Genomic DNA, 18,568 nt, shown 5'->3' with positions numbered 1-18,568 from the left:
ACACACACACACACACACACATATATATATATATATATATATATATATATATATATATATATATATTTGTATTTTAAGTCCCACTCTAACGAAATTCCCACCATTGAGTTTACTTGATTTCTCTATCCTCTATCTATATTCAATTTAGATCAATTTGCACGGACTGGTTTTGTACTTTTAAGACATTATTGTTTGTGAGACTTGTGTTTTTTTATACATGGGTCTGGCGCCTGCAGCTCGAGAAGAGATTTTCATAAAGGGCGGCACTCCTCTTCGAAAACATCATCAGCCTGAATAAATAATGTTGTTTCTCGGACAAAAGTGGAAAACACGACTTAAGCTAAGAACCGGTGGTTTTGGCAACACCTTGATCTTAATCCCAATCGACACCTTTGCGAGATTAGCGCACGGGAATGTGTGAAGCTGCCGATGAGTTTTTGGAGTAGGTTATTGTGTGCCTTTTTTCATGTGATCATCTGGGAAACAAAGTAAAAACGACAAACATCTCTTTTGTCGTGTCGCTGTGAAGTTGACACCTGGACAAGCTATTTCAAGTTTACATCATGCTTATTGGAACCTTCATTTATTTTACGAGATAACGCACACGTGCTATGAGCCTCTGTGGAAGATAGCTTACAGCTGAAACTGTTTAGTTTGCCTCATCCCATAAAGTCTGTGTATGTTGTTCTCTTTCCCAAAAGACTGAGAAACAGGAGAGGTGAAAAGGGTCAAAACCTTAACGGTATCCTTTTGAAGGGAATTTTCACATGTTTTCACCAAATAATTATCGCATGTAGCCACAAATATGCAAATTTTTAGGCAGATCACGTGATAGTGTCACAAACTCTTTAACTTTTGTTATTTTTTTGAAACAAAAGATCAGACATAACTCATGATTTGGTCTATAACCTAGCAACAACAACCCTCCACATAAATCATTTAAATTGTCATCACGAAATGCATAGGTTATACGATCATGACAACGATTTACTGCAAATGATATAGGATTTTCTTTTTGTTTCTTTCAAAACGGGGAACAACTGGTTTTACACAGTTTTGCATCAAGGTCAAAGTCAAACTTGTATCCCTCCATCTCATACATCTATTTTTCATTTGTGGTTACGACCACTACTACTGTTTTGCACAAACATGAGGAAACTTGGGGGATTCAGGAACTCTGTTACCGATGTTTGGTTTTTAAGGGCACCTAGCTATCATTCCTTTTGTTTTTATTTCACTCCACCTGTAAAACCAACTTAAAACACGTAGTGGAAAGTCAACTGGCTGGACGTAGGATATCCTTGTATATAAAACACTCATCTGTAAACAAGGACGAAAATAACTCTAATGATTTATACAAATACATTTAATACATTTATACAAATATATTTTACATTATGTAAAAAAGATAAACACCCGTAACGCTTTTCGGATATCATTGCGAAAGTATCTGTTATCAATTATAGTATAAATGATCCCCTATGAAAACATGTAAATATGTACATATAACAATTCTTATGTGAATATTGTAAATACGTTATATTATAATCTATATCATTGAAAGGACTGGCCTCGACTAGCCTGCACGCTATTGCCAGTTCTTTTTTGCCAAACTATATTTCAACTATTCATTGTTGTGACTTTGTTGACGATGTTTGTTTGTTTGGTAAATAAATTTAATTTCATTTCATTTCATTAATGTGTACATATATGTAAAGAAATGTGTATGTATGTATGTATATATATATATATACATATATATATATATATATATATATATATATATATATATATATAGTGTATATATATATATGCATATAATTATCATATATCATATATAGAATTAAACCCATCAGAATGGACGTCTGATCTAGAAAATACCAAAGGCAACGTTGCCCTTTCCAGCTTTACTTTGGGAGTGTCAGCTATAATAATGGCTATGTAATAGTGACCAAGTCCGGGTCAGTAAGGTGGATCTATCATTACCAGTAATCATTTTCTCTGTGTTTCGAGTTGCGGTTTATCTTTGCGAAACACAGACACAAGAACATACTTGTGTAGGCCCTGTATTCATCATATTATCACAGAGACTGCTTTAAACTCTGTCACCTGTGACTAAAAAGGGAACAAGCATAGTTGCACATGTTATAACTCGTGACAATTTGCAGCCTTGCTGCGATATGTAAGGTAATATAAATTATAGTATAGGTTTTCCCGGCCAATTTCGCACTTTTGTCAGTCCATTTGATAAAAGGTTCATTCAATTTAGCGAAAATCCTCGTCACTGCACATTCTGTCATTCAAAATTGCAAGTTGGTCGTTCAATTTAGCATTTCGATCAATGAAATTTGCACATGTGCCATTCGAATTCGTAAAACGAGAATTCAAATTGGCACGTGCTCTTCAGTCATTCAAATTCGCCAACACTGGCCGAAAGGGGTAATTCAGTCATTCAATTTCGCGTATGGGCAGTCAAATTCCTAACATGTTCATTGAAATTAACGTCATGTTATTTCTTTTTTGAAAAGGTGATAACATTAAGACTTTTTGTTTCATCCACTCACTGTTAAGCAGTAAAAGTAATTTTTACCATACATAACTCGGGTTTGTTGTTCTGTAGCGCCCCTTTTCTTTCATATATGTCATTTTAGGCCTACATGTACCAATACTACAGATTAAGTTCATCTTCTTACAGTCATAACAGCACAAGTTAGATACAGACGTATTTCTCAAGAAGACAGAAAAAGAATTATAGAAACATTTGATGATCATAACCTTGATTTCCAAGAACTGGCCGACACACTCGGAATAAAGCACTCAACGGCCAGATAAGTTGTGGCCACATGATGCACTAAATCTTCAGACTGGAAGAATCACTAGGCACATTGAAGAAAAAAAAAACTGTTGCCAAAATCTCTCAAATAAGTACGAAAATATGAAATGTAATGACGCTTGCAAAACAGTAACTGTGTTGACAAAAAAAAAGAAGAAAGAACCAAAGCATAAACATGCGTGCTAAATTGACTGCAAAAGATGTTAAATTGGATGCCCAAAAATGAATTTGAATGAACGAGTGCGGCATGTCCGTGATCACGTGACTATATCATTCTAAATTGAATGAACGAATAACGAAATGGTGCTAGTTTTACGAATTTCAATTGAAAAAGTGTTAATTAGAATGACGCTAAAGGTAATTTGAATGCTCCAAAATTAATTTGAATGAAGAGATCATAAAATTGAACTACCGAACATGTCATCTACGCTAAATTTTGCTAAATTGAATGCAGCAATTAGGAATTGGACTGACAAAAGTGCGAAATTGGCCGGGAAAACCTATAATAAGTTTTGTAAGAAAAGAACACGAAAGTGTATTGACTATTAGCGTAATGAATCATCATTAATTGTGCTTATCATGAGTTTGTACATGTTTTCATGACGAAAATATATCAACCACTCTGCAGCCTTCCAGTGGCAGTCAAGGCCAGCAGTAATACCGTGCCCACATACTTCTGGTTGGTAGACACGTTGGTTAAAGGCAGGACGATTATTGAAATTTCATTAAACCATGCAAGTAATCAGTTAATTGCTGCCTTCAATTCTTGGCTCGTAAATCCTGTGTGTTTGTCGCGTTTGTATATTCTTGAAATAGTCCTACACTTAGCCTTGGTTTTGAAATGAGTTATGTGTTTGCCTCTATAGTACACAAGGTAGTAAGGTGTGCTTTTAAGTATCGTTCACAAGCAATCTGTAATGTACAGGCTTTAACGTACCTTCGAAGCAGACAAACAGTTATATAGACAGAGGGATTAGTCAATCTAAAGCTTCCTTTTCTACCTGCCGTACTATGCGTGTCCATCTTTGCACACAAGTTATCCCTCTTCCATACAAGTGGTTTCAAACTTTAAAGGGAAATGCCGCCTATATCACACACTTTGGTCAGTCGGTTCGGACAGTTGAAGAGCTGTTCTCCATCAGCCATGTTCAGCCGGTAAGGTCACGAAAGCCGCACTGTTAAGAATGAGAAAAAAGGAGATCTTTCACGATTGCTGAAGCGATCAGCGCGCTAGTATAAGGGTAAGATTTAAGCCTTTTGTGGTGTCGTAGGAAGGCAATTGAGCATCACTGCAATAGAGCAAGGTCAGGCAATTAGATAACACAAATTGTTAGCACTGCTCTTTTTCATAATCCAGTTGTAATTGTGCGATTTCTCCCTCAAATTGGTGATGAGTCAGTTCTAAACTGTAATGGAACATGTCTTGTTGATAATTTTCATTGTTTTCTGTACATGTTTCTAAATTACACCTCTTTTTTTTTTTTTTTACAATACCCTGGTGTCTGAATTATTACCGTCATTATCTATAACCATCCTTTTGCATCTGAAAGAGTTACGATTTATAGTTTGAAAGCGTAAAATATTGTTACCATGGCAACGTGCGCGAAGTGTCCCTTCGGTAAGCCTATTTTTAGTAATTTACGAGGTTATTCATTTTCTACCTATCTTCCTATAGTCTTTTTGACAGTACTGTAGACTGCTGGGAGACAGGTGCCTGTCGGGTCACTGCCCTGAACATTGACAGATGATTTCAAAAAGGGATCACAAAAAATGAAGTTTGATATTACTTTGTTATCTTAGTTTCAGACGACTTTCCTATAATCAATACAATGTTGAAGACTATACTTTGTCAAAAAGCGAGAGCTGCGTGTGGATAATGAGAATGTCTTATTTTAGATGTCAACGACTAGGTCTGCATTATTCGCATATAATACGCCACAGAAGGACTCGGACACTCTGAAGAATAAAAACGGTGATGGTGGAGTTTGTAATGCTTTGTTTTTGTCTGCGTGCATGAGCATTTGTGTGCGTATGATTTGTTTTATGTTCCCTCTGTTTCTCCAAGCAATATGTCTTATCGTTTCGTTTGATTATTACTACAATGTACTGCTCATGAGGGGACTTCATTCTACAAGCTAGGCTTTTTAACAGTCCTCTCCATTTCCGACATTTTTCTTCTTTGTTACGATTCAATTACAGTTTGCCCATCCATTTCTTCATCTAAAAGTATGTTTTGTTTCATTGTTAAAAAAAAAATGGCCTGCCTTTAAATCTAATTTGAATATGCAAAAGTCTCATTGTACTTTACTTTGTTTATATGCAAATGTCATATTGTATACTTTCGTCGGAAATGAAATAAAATGAAATGAAAAAGTGAAATGACGATCGTATATAAGAGCGATGATGATAATGATGATGATGATGAAGATGATGATGGAGGAGAATTAAGATCATAATCATGAAGGAAGCGAAGAAGCAGTAGAATTAAAAAAAGAAAAGAAAATGCATCAAAAGGAGCAAAATGAGAGGAATACTAAGGATAAAAAAATAGATTGCTCCTCAAAGTTACAGAATACTGTATACTTTCTTTTTTCTACTATCATCAATCTTTGATAACTCAAACTTGACTGTCAATTAGATGTAAAGTATATCTTTCTGTAACGATTGTTTGCGATGTTGTTTGACAGGCAAATGAAAATCTCAAGGAAATAAAGAATAATCTCATTTATTAGGTCTTTTCACTGATCCTCTGATCCTTTCTTTTGTGTAGATAATATGACAGTTATGAGTTTTCCTCACGAAACTTTAAATTTCTCCGAGAAACTTATCAGATCGCGGTTTTTAACTAAAGGAAGAACCAACTACAAACGACATCGTGCAAAATAATAAGGTAGTTGGGAGATCGAGAGACTCCAGGTTTCATGAAATAATCGCGTTATTATACAAAGAGAAAAATACAAATGAAATAATGACAAGGATGGGACTTTCAGCAAAGTTTATTTCAGGGATTACCTATTAATTTCAAAAGTTCGCTCTGACCTGCGTGCTTACAGGCAACAGCTATGTACCCCTTGACGGAAACCATTTATCATCATTAAACAGGGATGCGAACATTTTGTCGACGCACGAAAACAAAATAAGGCAGACTGGCAGAGTGGCCTTAAAGGGGAATGAACCCCAAATATAGATCGAGTGAATGAAACAATATTAGGTAAACACATCGAGGAGGCTTGATGAAAATAGGACAATCCGTTCAAATGCTATGAGTTTGTACGGTTTCCGTGCCGCCATTGCTGGATGAGAAGACTATGACATCGTGACGTCACGCATGGACAACGACATCAAACTATAAAATAAAGAGAATTCTATATGTCTTAATTACTCTAGCATTACATACATACATCATGGCTCGACACTAACTTTTTTGTTTGGTGGCCCGATGGGGCCACCAATATCCTAAATTTCAAATTTTTGGTGGCCCGAGAGAAAAAATTGGTGTCCCGAAAAAAAAAACAATAAAAAAGTCCTGTTTTTTTAAGATTAGTCAAATATTTAAGTTTTATGATAGTAAGAATTAAAAGTTGGACATATCTACTCATAAATTAAACTTCAACAAACTTGCAACACTCACTCTCAGGCACTCATTCAGTTCTTTTCATCCATCCTTTAAACAAATTTAACTGCTAATTTCCGGCGCAAAAAGTTACGAATTTAAGTTGACATACTTTTCAAAAAATTGTGGTGGCCCGAGGCGGGCCGCCAAATTTGCCCTTTTTTGAAATTTGGTGGCCCGACTTTCATTTTCGGTGGCCCCGGGCCACCGGGCCACCGTTAGTGTCGAGCCCTGCATACATATCTATAACACTTGACTTATCTATTTCAGAAATCAAGGGAAATTTAGATTATTTCCTTTAACATAAATATGTCAATATCAAGAACAATTTGATGTGTACTTGTTACGAAAAAAGAAGAAGAAATTTTGTAGAATTCTCCGTCTATTTCCCTAACATCATTGTCCAAGCGTGAATCACTCACCCAGCAGTGGATGGCGGCAAAGTAACTTCAGGAATTCATAACTTTTGAACTGATTGTCAGATTTTCCTCAAACTTCATTGATGTGCATTCTATATTGCCGCATTTACATAATCCTTAAGCCTATAGCTATATATATAGTGGGTTTCATTTCCCTTTCATTGAAACATATAAAAATCGCATGCACAATCATAGCCTAAATAAAGCAGGTAACTTCACCCCACATCTCAAGGTCTGTATAAACATCACAGATATCATATATCTCTTTTAAAGTTCGATGTCCCATTTTCAAGCTTCCGTGAATATTCCTGATGACTGATGTACCTATACTCCACTGCAGCCGAGGTGCAGTCCCGTGTAATTGACAATGACATTTTTGCCATCCCCGTTTCCGATGGTTGTGTCTGTTGTTTGCCAGGATAAACATAGAATCCAATTAGCCGGTTGCCATGGCGAAAGATATACAAATATCAAACTGCAAGCAGGATCGACCTCTAGACTGTCTACACCACAGCGCACCGCAGCGAGGGTTTGAATCAAACGTTTGAGCGGATGTAATTAGCTGCACCGGATGAATCTCACCGATGATCATCACGACATTACTGGGATTAGGATGCACTTTTGTTGTTTTCATTGATTTTTTTTTAAAGTTGATTCATAGGTGATTGGAGAAGATGTGAAAGTCATGTGATATGTACAGCAGATGGCTTTGTAATTGATGTCATGAGCTCCAGGAATATTAAGAGGAACATGAGATGATCTCATCCACAGTTGCAATTGATATTTCTGCTCGTTGATTTTGAATAAAATCGGTTTTTTCCATCAGCACCGGCGTCGATTTGTTCGTTCGTTTCTTAGTTTGTTCGTATTCATTTCGCTTCTCTGATCAACTCAAAATGAATTACATGGTTGTGACAAATTTAAACAAAACATAACCAAGTGACAATGGAGCAAACTGCAGCCTATTTGAATTTTTCCCTGCATACGTAGTTGTTCGAAGGAGCCTCATATTGAGCCTCATATTGAGATCACAAGCAATTTTTACCAAGAATCATCAAGAGTGCCTGTATAATATGATATGATATAGACCATCCATCTAAATGTATCAATTTTCGTCAATAGATCACGACGTTTCATACGTTTCATCGCCACATGTATAGGTTTAAACAAAAAGCGAGTATCTTCACATTTGATTTTGATTTGATTTGATTTGATTTGATTTCTGAATTTCTTTTTCATACATGGATGAAATACAAAGTCAATTGAACGAACTAAATGAGCCCAGTATAATTTGAATCTGACAGTTAAAACAGATAAATGATTAATTCAAATGTCCAGCTTGTTTTCTAACACAATGCAAAACGAAAACAAACAGGCATTATTTTATGCATATATTTATGCAGATGTTATTGAATGATTGTATTTCTTAACCACATTGTTTGTCACTCCTAACCAAGAAATTGACATAAACAAATAAACAAACAAATATACAGACAAACAAATAAACGAACGAACAAACGAATGGACTTATTCATTTCGTCGACTCTTAATGTGCCTCCACATACCGCAACACAGTGATGAAATATCATATCGCGTGTCATATTATACAAACAAGGAAACAAACAAAGGAAAGAACGAACGAACGAACTAACGATCGAAAAAAACGAACAGACCTACTCATTTCGTCGACTGTGTTATAACGTGTGTGCGACACATACGCCTTATTTATAGATCCATACTTTTTTCCCTGCCCGTGATTTCATTTAAAATGGGCACCAGTATAGTCTACGTGTCATACAGGGTAAAAACATCCAGTTGATATTTTCGGATTAAATCATGGAAACACTGATTTTAGTGCTTCGAAGAACTATACGTACTCAGCGTGTGGTCAATTCGACAGAGGTCAAGGACGACATCAGTCTGACAGTTTTAACTCCCTGAGATTTGTCGTCATCACCCCTCCCTTTGTCATAACCCTTTTCCCACTCACTTGACTTTGAGAGAGTGGGAGCAGTCCCAAAAGTTAGCGTTGATCACGAATAATGAATTACGATAATCTTGATATCAGCACGCGGGCTTCCCGGGACCCCCACCGGGCTCTGATGAGTCCAGGGACAATGAACCGATGCGGGAAATGAACTGATGAAAAGAGATCCCGGTCTTCCGCTTACACCTAAACATGAATTAGTTTTTTTCTTTCTTTTTCTTTTCTTTTACAACGATTTGCTTCGCCCCTTGTCTTATTATCTCTTATCCCTTACATCTTGGCCATGGATTGTATTTTCCATGATCATGAGTCTTGACCTGGACTTCGTAGAAAAAGAGCTTCATTTTCATCTTATGATTTCCGTCACGAATCCATGGGGCAACTGATGATCTTAGCTTTCCTCAGCCTTCACAAGCTCTCTCTTTCTTCCAAAAGAAAAGACACACATACACACACACATACACACACACACACACACACACACATACACAAATGATCAGAAACAAATCAAAAAGGAAAGGCAGAAAATAAGAACCAACAAATAAATGTAGTTTTTTTTTCAGTTCAAAAAGAAAAAAAAAACATATAACAGGAATAAAAAATAGAAGCGAAAAAAAAATATATATAAACAAGGAAAACCAGAATGATCGATGAAGTGGACGATAATGATTGCCTAATTAGCACAATTGTGGGTTGTTTGGTCCATCAAAGTCGAACCTTAATGTACGCATTGTCTCAGACGCCAATTAACCACTAACTTGTTGTAGGCCTACTTTCGCGGTCTTCATCAGACTTGGGATGGGCCGATTTTTAGGGCTTTAAGTTAAACCTCGATATGTGGATGGATAGCGTGTGATGGCGGGATGTAATGCGTGTGATCGAGATAGTAGGTTTGGCGTTGCGGTCTGTTGTCCCACACACAAGGTACATGGTCATGCCATTTCGAAGTGAGGAAGTCACGAACGCGGTGATACCGTTTCCTTCTCTGTCCTTTTTTTTTCAACATGTCACCGGGTGTCCTGAAATTGAAGCCCAATAATTATATCATCCTAACATTTAACAGGGTTATTGCAAGGTCGGTTTGTTTCCCCAATGATATAGATGCGTGCTATCGCATATAGATATGAATGATACTGCGCATATAACTGGCTAATTATATAATATACTTATTGATCTCATTTTACCTTAATCATTAATAATTAAATCCAATTCAATTCAATCCAATTCAATTCAATTCAATTCAATTCAATTTAATTCAATTAAATTAAATTCAATTCAATCTAATTCAATTAAATTCAATTCAATTCAATTTAATTCACAATCTGTCTGTCTGTCTGTCTGTCTGTCTGTCTGTCTGTCTATACCTTTCTATCTGCGAAGGTGTGTTTCTTGAAACTCCATGCCTTCCTTTTTTAGGTCCGACTCCAAACCTCGACCATTCTGATGGTTTAATTTCACGCTTCTTCACTGAGCAAACATGAATTCTGGAGCTCACTACGGGATCTGTTTCTTTACATGCACATCGGTCGGAAAACGCACAGTAGGAAGTTACGATTGCTATCTTCTTAACACACAACACAGATAAAGTAATATACTGGTGTCAATCTCTCGCCCGCTATCAATTTCATTTAATTCCATTTCATTTTATTCATTTTTTCCATATCAAAATAATACATAATTATTGCAAAGTAATCATCATGTTAACAGATGATGATACGTGTTAATGATATCTCTAAGAAGAGGTATATGGGATATATATCATACTCTCATGTTTTGCACCACTTTTGTTATTTCTCTTAGACACAACACAAAAGGGAAATGAATATGTTATAGTCTCATTCATGAGAGTAGAATATATTTCATAATTCTATTTTGTAAGTATACCGTGAAATAGAAGGTAGGTGCGAGGGAATAAATGTCGCATACACTTGTGGGATATAGCGTCAGTCTTTTTATCATAGTCAAATTTGAATGAGCGCTGACATGAATATCAGAATCCTGCGTTTTGAGAGATTTTTTAGATTGCAGCGTTTGAGGTGACTCAACGATACCCTGAGAAATTCAACATAATTGAAGTCATTCAATGAATTATAACTTCATCACATTTGCTGCTTTCTTTCATTTCAAATCTCTCACTTACAGCTGTGACACCATCAAGGTCATAAGGACGTTGTGGAAAGCGTATTAAATGAGGGTCTTAATAAGACGCGTCTCTGAATATGAAACTCATTATGGTCATGAGGATCAGGGTATTCGTCGAACAAATCTTGCATGTAAAAACAGGGGCCACAGGACGTTTTTTAGTTTGTGTGTGTGTGTGTGTGTGTGTGTGTTTGAGTGTGTGTGTGTGTGTGTGTGTGGGCCTCCCCATACCCCTCCCCCTTATCCCTTTCCCCCTCCTTCTCTTATTTCCTTGTTGTTTTTTCCGTGTTTGTGTTCTTTTAAGGACCCCAAGCTCCCCCCCCCACTTCCGATGCCCCTGTGAAAGAGCTGAAAAGCTTAAAAAGAACAAACAAGCAAAACAAGATAGGAGTGACAAACAAACTAATATAAGCAACCCCTGTGCGTCAGCGACCCGGCATGTATATCATATTTTTCTTAAAACAAAGACAAAAACAAAGAAACAAAAGCAAAGATAAATGTATCCTTCACCCCTGCCACAATTAGAAAACAAAAACGAAGCCTCCCGAATCAACAACACGTACATTCCTAGAAAGTGGCTGCTTGTTTGTAGCAAAGCTAATCTCATGACATAGTTTACGTTATGCTGATGTACAGACTCTGAACAGCCAGACTTTGTCTGACGTTGCTGAAGCATCATGAGAGATTAATTTTGCACCATACAAGAACTTATCATAGCTTATATACCTCTCTCCACAATTTCAAAGTAAACACTACATTTAAGATGGACATGCATTACTGCAATTTAAGTAAATAAGACATCAAGGTCGACGGAAATGCAACAGCTTACTCAAGTGAAGGAGATATTAACCGTGGTTTTGATAAACAACCACTAAATTCTTGTTTAACAAACGTCAATTGCGATTTGCTAAACATATAAATAACCTAGATCAATTGCATTGATTGTTTGGTTGTCAGTAGTCAATCTTTTAAGACTTTAAGGGGTATATCATGAATATTCTTAAGTTTTGCATGATGTGAACACCTGCTCGTCTTCATTTTGTAGTATCACGGAATAATGTGTACTTGCATTAATTAATTACCGGCTTCAACTGTAAGGTTCAAGCAGTATTGTAGTCAGTTAGTTTGTTCACTTGACTTTGCGTTACATTCATGTATGGAAAAGAAAAAAGATCAATTAATCAATGATCAATCAAACATTATGATGACTGTTGCGCAGCTTTATTATACCCACTTTTATCAGCAAACGATATTATGTAGGCAGGTCAAAAAGATTCACACTCTGTACTCAAACTGCAAACTCAACTGCAAACTGAAATTGGAAATAGAAAAAAAAGTAAAGAGAGAAAAAAGATAAGGAATGACAGTTTAAAATCTGCGAAAGAAAATTACACCCTCTTTCTTCATTCAACCTCAGAGGGACTTGTACAGTACTTTTCCTCAAGGATGTTGCACAGAACACGAGTAATGCATTTTCATCAATTCTGTGTGACTCACGGCCTCATGTGGATATTGAACAGAATTGAACAGAACAGAAATCCTTGAAATTTGTTAGAATAGAATTGAAACAAGTTGAAATACGTGGAAAACCCGTTACTAATCCGAGCGCGTGCATTATTTAATATATGTATATTATATATTTATATGTATATGTATATATATATGTATATATATATATATTATAATGTGTATTGAATTATACATTGTTGCATTTCTATCGAGAGTCACAGGTGTGAGAACAACCATGTAGCTACATAGCTTACATGGATAGCTCTATGGAACAAGCTAACATCGCCACCGACGGTGATGTTGCGATTCGTGAAGATGCATTCATTGGCGGCCCGTTTTCGTGGAAATCCAATGAGAGCATTTTTTTTTCCCCCATCGATAGGCAGTTTGAACTGGGTAGGAATTACGAGGATGGAAATTGAGAGTGGAAGAGCTTGGGGACGGGGATTTTCACGAGAGCGATCATTTTTTTCGGCATCTCGGCGGAATCGAAAACATTATGCATGATGATGTCCGCGAGAGGTAACACGCAAAGGGTGCTGGCTCAACCTGAGGACACGCAGTGTAGACACGATAGAGGCTGGCGAACTATAATGAGATTTTGCTTTCCGTGCATAATTTATTAGAGCTTAGATGAAACCACTCTATATATCCCTTGTGCGGACAACCTCATAGTTTGTTTAAATCAAATCCTTTCGCCGTATACCCTATTCCAAGAATAGGAAAGCCTTTCAAAAAGGTGAGTATATTCCGGTCTTTAGGTGACGATGTAATGGAGTATGTAATACACTATAGAAATAGCTTCCGGAAGATGTTTAATTAGTCCTCGACGGCTGAGTGATTAATCCAATATTGACAGACAAACACAAACAAACAAAACAACCCAAGGTGGCACGACGAACAAGAAAGAGTATTTTATTGGCTGTTCTTTGACAGAAAAGCAAGAACGTGCTTGTGTGCTTGCTCGTTTGTGTGTATATGTGCTAGTCGAGGACAGGTGTGTATTAAGTTTTAGATGTGACTACTTTTTGTTATCATTTCTCGTGTGATTCTTGGATGCACGATTAGCATGGGAGACATGATAATTATATAACAGCATGAGAAACTCAATTATTTGCAAACAGGTTGTAAAATAGGCCTTCGTCTTTGGACATTAAAGGGATCCTATAATTTAGGTTGAGACCTAACTTCAGGTTTTTAACATTTTTTTTTTTTGGCGAGATAATGAGAAATCTCTCATGTAATAATCTTTGAAAGAGCATGTACATTGCAAAAGGGATTCAATGTTTATTTGATAAAAATTGGTTTTGAAATGACTGAGATATCCAAAACAGAGCAATTCTCATAAAAGGTGAAACCCACCTATTATTAGGATCGCTTTGTTTTACCTCTTTTTTTTTTTGGATGTCTCAGCCATTCCAAAACCGACTTTCGCCTAATAAACTTTGAATTCCTCTTGGAATGGTATGGGCTGTATTATTATTCATAAGTGGTTTCTTGGTATCTAGCAACATAAAGTTAAAAGCCCAATCCTCATCTCCACCAATACTAAACCTTCCCTTTAAGTAGGATTGTAGTTTTGAATTTGTGTGTGCTTACGTTCTAGATTACAGAGAGAGAAATGACTATAGAAATAGAGAGAGGGAGAGAGAGAGGGTAAAGTGAGGGATGAGAGAAAGATGGAAAGACAAACGAAAAGAAGAAGAAGAAGAAGAAGAAGAAGAAGAAGGAGAACTGAGTGGCGAAAGAGGACCAGCAGATGGGATGCAGCGTGTGCGGAGGAACCAGAGACATGAAAGAGGGGAATCGAATGTGAGGTTGTCGAGTCTCGAATTAGGAATCCGCTAGCTAAAAGGATTGTATTGTTTTGGTTGAGATCTTACTTAAGGTTTCTAACATTTTTTGGTGAGATAATGAGAGACCTCTTTAGGAATGTGAAAGAGGATGTAATGCCAAGAGGAATTCAAAGTTTGTTTGATGAAAATTGATTTTGAAATGGCTTAGATATCCAAAATAGAGCGAACCTAGAAAATGGTAGGACCCACCTAGATACGATTGCTTTGTTTTTCCTTTGTTCTTTGATGTCTCAGCCATTCCAAAACCGATTTTCGTCAAATAAAGTCTAAATTCTCTTAGAGTGGTATGCTCTATCATATTTCATCAGTGGTTTCTATGGTACATCACAAAAAAATTTAAAGCCCATTCCTCATCTCTACCAATGCTATACCATCCCTTTAATTTTGGGCATGAGTGACCTCACTTGACTCACCTAGACACTGGCAAAATACGACTTAGTTTTACACACACAGCAAGCAAGGAGTGTGATCTGGAATAATGTGTCGTCTGCATGGAGAACGTGGTGTTCATTAACTTCGCCCGTCCGATCCTGTAAATGTAACATCCGGTTCAACTTATCCATGCATGTGGTTCATTACCCACCGTACACTACCTTATATAACTGATTTGCCAAGAGCGTTTTCTCAAATTTAAAAACAAAGAGGAAGCAGAAGAAATACAGATTTGCATAATGAGAGATCGAACAAGAATACGAACAGATTTATCAAATTCTACATTAAACTCTTTAATATTGTCATTAAACGGTTTGTTAACATCGTTGGTCAGAATGACTGTGAAATTAATGTTAATACATCGATATGATTCTTGCAAAAATGTTTGTACTTGCTTGTTTATGGCCGGTATTCTCACGAAGGGGGGGGGGGGTCTTTTTCAGACAAACTTAGAAATCAACATGCGTGTTGACAATTCTATGACATTTTTTTTTAAATCTTTCTCTCAACGTCTTTCTGTGAAACACTTTGAATATACATCAACAATACTTTGAACCCTGTAGGGCCTATAGCATAACGGGCTCAGTCAAACGTGTGCGACTAATACCAAAACAACTGAACTGCACGTTGTTTGTTTGTGTTTTTTGACAACCAGAATTCATGATTCCATAAACACGGAAATTCGTCTGTGAAAACGACAAAATCTGTCACAGCGGAAATATTTATAGCGTGTGCGTTTTACACCATAGCTTCAGGACGAACCCACGTAAACGCACTGTAATAATTATCATCTAATAATAGCACATGGCTTTCTTCTTTTTGAAGAGGGAGAGGGACAGGGACAGGGAAGGGAGGGAGGGGAGCGGGAAAGCAAGATTTGGAGGGATACCAAATCAATAGTGTTTGAAAAAAAATCGTTTAGACATTTCATCAAAACAGATGAATTGAAAATCCAGCTCCAGTGCAATTTCTCTCTAATGTCCATACAGGGATGGGGGTTCTTGTCCTATTGCATTGTCTTACATGTACTTTTTACGGGCAAATATGTTATGACGCCGTTGATTATCTATCCGTGTTCACGGTGCAAACTTCAAACACTGTACACATTTCATCAAAGAGGAGGTCCGGAAGTAACGTTTATTTCTTAAACATGACTAGTCATATGACATGGTCCATCATTCACATGGTATCAATATGGAGACATAAACTTACTACTTCTCCTCGCAGAAAATTTTGACATACTATAGCAGTCCTTGGTTTTTGAAGAGAGTGTCGCATCTTGATCAGGTGTGATTGTGCCAATAGATGGCGTACTGTTGGTGATGTAGCTAGAGGGCTCACACCGATAAATAATTGCCCTTAGAGACATGTGTTAAAATTCAAAATTCAAAAAAAAAAATCTGTAAAATAACTGGGAGAAATGAGGTGTTTCATCTTCGGTAACCTGAAAAGTAGAGATATACCCTTTCATCCATCAAATTTCAAAGGCAGGTTCTACAGCTCAAACTCTGTCCAAGGGTTCGCAAAGCCAGACTACGAGTTCGTTTTACTAAAAAAAACACACATATTTTCTGACATGCGCCCAATCAAAATTAATATAGTCCCTTCAAATTCCATGAGAAAAGCTTTCATCTTTCATCCATAATGCAGTTTGTGGAGGGATTCATACTGAATATCTGCAGCTATTCAGTTTTTGCCAAACTGCATTCCTGATTTTTAATTATTTTTTTCTTCATTTATTTTAGTATCTTTGTTACGATGTTGTGATGCGGTCAGGGATATTTACAGGTGTGGGCCCAGGAGTCTCTTCACATAGATGGAACGAGAACATCAGTACGTGACACTAATATAGGGTTTCGATAGCAATGATAATAATGATGATGTTAATTCTAATTATTAATAACGATGATTATAATGCTATAAATATTGATATAGTAATGTTGATAATGTAATGATAACGGTAATGATAAAACCCCATTGAAGAAGAATAACAATAGTTGGTCAAATTATTTTAGTGATCTCCGTTACAAAAAAAAAGCGAGGCTGAGAAGTTGTTTTATAACCTCTGCTTACAAATGCGACAAAATGTAGAAACCCGTGTCGTATACTGCGGTATCACATTAATGTAAAGAGACTTAAATCGTACTAACAGATACGAAAATATTATTTTACCTGAGTGTAACACCTTTATTTTGTAGCGTTGATGTTATTCGATGGCGTATTGGCGGTGTTACATTGGTAACGTTTCTCGACAGCACACAGAAGAGACCAAGGGACCAGTTCATATAAAGTATACAATCCTAGGCTCTTTATTGAATTACAGTAGGATATAAACCCAAAGAACAATGTGGATTGAGTGAAAGCAGCAACATTAGTAGAACACATCAGTGAAAGTTTGAGGAAAATCGGACAATCGATGCAAAAGTTATGAATTTTTAAAGTTTTGGAGTTGGAACCGCTGGGTGAGGAGACTACTAGGGGATATGACGTATGAGTGGACAACAATACAAAGAAAATATAAAGGAAATTCAACAAAAATTCACTTTTCTAGAATCATGAAAGAGCAATGGACCAACCGTTTTCAGAAAGCAGGGGGAATAATTGCTACCCTTAACATATGTCAATATCAAGTTGATGGAATTTATAATTTTCATGAAAAATGGATTTTTGCAGAATTTTCTTTATATTCTCTTGGTATTGTTGTCCACTCATACGTCATAACCTCTAGTAGTCTCCTCACCCAGCGGTTCCAACATCAAAACTTTAAAAATTCATAACTTTTGCATCGATTGTCCGATTTTCTTCAAATTTTCACTGATGTGTTCTACTTATGTTGCTGCTTTCACTCAATCCACATTGCTCTTGGGGTTTATCTTCCCTTTAACAGAGATATGATATATTAATAGGTACTCCCTATCAAACGGCCATATTATTGCCCCTAAAGAGGGATGGCAAGGGAGACCAACGCTTTGTGTCTTTACCCCAAGAGGGTGAAAGAGAGAACTCTTTCCAAAAGCACATAGTCACTTTTATAATACCTGTAAACTAGGAGGAGGGGCTTAATCTATAATATTCAAACATTCAAAATAGAGGGATTCAAATTATAATAAAATAAAGGAGTAGGTTAATAGTGACCACTGTCAATCCATGGGTCACTGACACCAATGACTCACATATTACATGATGGGGATGATGGGGGAGAAACTTAGCACTGGTAGACAATGGGGAGACAGGTTATCCAGAAATGTTTATGGGAGAGGTTAGGCTCCTAGGGAGGTAGGGTGTGTAGACTGACCACAGGATGTGATGACCAGTCGGGTTGGACAAACTTCTGAGAATAGCACTGAGGAGTTTTCCTTCAAGTCTGTAGTGATTGAAGCTCGGGTTTGTAGCAACAACACTCCTACATTTGATATATTACACTGAGTAACAAGTAAACAACAATCCTCTCAATTTCATGTTACTGTTAATTTTATACCAAAAATCGCGATTACTCATCTTTGCGAATGCTCAAGCGAACTCTTCTCGTATTTGACATCAACACTTCTAAGTGAAATACTGCTTCATGCCCTCAAATTAAATAGTTAAATTGAAATGAGTTATTAAGAAGCAACACATTTTTCGTGAAACAGCAATCTCGGTCAATACGCACCTACATTTCCAGGGGCAGATTTGGGTTTTTGCTAAGGGGGGAGATGTCGTCTCAATAACAAATCTCTTGCCAAATCGGCTGACAAGAAAAAAAAAAAGAAAGAAGAAAAACAAACCCTTGCAATT

The sequence above is a fragment of the Diadema antillarum genome, unplaced genomic scaffold, assembly GCF_040938485.1.
Source record: "Diadema antillarum isolate AM-2024a unplaced genomic scaffold, OU_Dant_1.0 seq00001362_RagTag, whole genome shotgun sequence".
NCBI classification, from domain to species: Eukaryota; Metazoa; Echinodermata; class Echinoidea; order Diadematoida; family Diadematidae; genus Diadema; species Diadema antillarum.
Note: the sequence above shows the minus strand (reverse complement) of the source record.